Source organism: Amphimedon queenslandica, unplaced genomic scaffold, assembly GCF_000090795.2.
Source record: "Amphimedon queenslandica unplaced genomic scaffold, v1.1 AMPQUscaffold_12382, whole genome shotgun sequence".
Classification (NCBI taxonomy): domain Eukaryota; kingdom Metazoa; phylum Porifera; class Demospongiae; order Haplosclerida; family Niphatidae; genus Amphimedon; species Amphimedon queenslandica.
The window spans coordinates 15,968-17,602 of NW_003547381.1; the positions used below are offsets into that span (position 1 = coordinate 15,968).

At 28.9% G+C, this 1,635-nt stretch overlaps 1 long non-coding RNA gene across 1 annotated transcript; it reads left to right on the forward strand.

Moving 5' to 3' along the window:
- Positions 1-915: 915 nt before the first annotated feature.
- LOC109587926 (uncharacterized) lies at positions 916-1,286 on the forward strand. The gene is made up of 2 exons (XR_002187876.1): positions 916-976; positions 1,079-1,286. It is a non-coding gene; the product is annotated as an uncharacterized LOC109587926 (long non-coding RNA).
- Positions 1,287-1,635: the final 349 nt, after the last annotated feature.

Here is a 1,635-nt window from a genome sequence, read left to right on the forward strand (position 1 = left end):
GTCAACTACTTCCTGTGACATCACACAACTTGTAAGATCTTTCAAGATCTTGTATGACTTAAAATGATGTGAAGCGTAAGATAATTCATGTAAGATCTTAAGTAAGATCAGGCATATACATCTTATCAGTGATATTGTAAGATAAGTCATGTAAGATCTTAAGTAAGATCAGGCCTGTACATCTTATCAATGATATTGTAAGATAATTCATGTAAGATCTTAAGTAAGATCAGGCCTGTACATCTTATCAATGATATTGTAAGATAATTCATGTAAGATCTTAAGTAAGATCAGGCATATACATCTTATCAGTGATATTGTAAGATAAGTCATGTAAGATCTTAAGTAAGATCAGGCCTGTACATCTTATCAATGATATTGTAAGATAAGTCATGTAAGATCTTAAGTAAGATCAGGCCTATACATCTTATCAATGATATTGTAAGATAATTCATGTAAGATCTTAAGTAAGATCAGGCATATACATCTTATCAGTGATATTGTAAGATAAGTCATGTAAGATCTTAAGTAAGATCATGCCTGTATATAGTAGCTAAGATTGATCCAAATAAGATCTTATAAGGTTGTTCTTAATTCTTATCTCACCTTACTTTATCTGATCAGATAATACAAGATCTTAGTAAGATTTTTTTGCTGGGTAGATATGGTATGAGTCATTTTTATATTCATTATTATTAATAATACATTTTGTCCAGTGTATATATGTAGAAAGTTTGAGCTTGTTCTTGTCACAATTTTTTTGTTGTGAGAAATATTTTGAATTGTTCAAATTTTGGCTTGACTTTATGATTTGTTCGTTGCTAAAATTGGTTAAATTTTCATAGCCTTAATTTACTATTTTCTTTTATTATTATTTATAACAATAAATGTGATTATTATTATTTTGCTTATAGGTCATTCTGCTCTTTATATAAAACCATTTTTACATTTTAAAGAGCAAGACTCAATTAATAATGTAAATTTAAAAAGGGAAATTTTATTCCTTTTTTATTTATTTATCTTTCTTTCTCCCTATACCCTCTTCCTTCATTTCCCCTCTCTCTTGCTATTATTTTAGTTTGATCATTATATGAAAGAGTTTAGTGTACAAGTTCATTCATTTATTGATAGTCATAGCTCTAATGTCCATATACAAACAGAGGAATAACAATTATTAATTATAACATGTATAAAACTAAGTATTATCAATAGTATCATTTTTATTTCATGTACAAGTTGTGTATGCATAATTGCATATCTATATATCTAGTGAAGTCATGAAGAGTCAAAACATGCACTTGGAGTCACCATGAATGGCCACTACTCAGTTTTTCATAGCTACACAAGATTATATTGTGTTAATGATTATGCATTCTACTTCTTGAAGTGGTTTAAAGTTAGAAGATGGCAATAAAATGTACATGTATGACTAAAATAACAAAAGATATTGCATACCAGGCAAGCATAATAAGCAACAGCTGTATGCCCAGCCCCAGCATAAACAACCATTGTCCTTGTGTATTTTTGCCATTTCCTGAAAGAAAGTAATGCTTCCAGCTATATTAGACCAACCAATAAATGTTAAAGGGCATACTAAAAATGCCATGGCAAAATTTCTGATACCTCATTTTTACA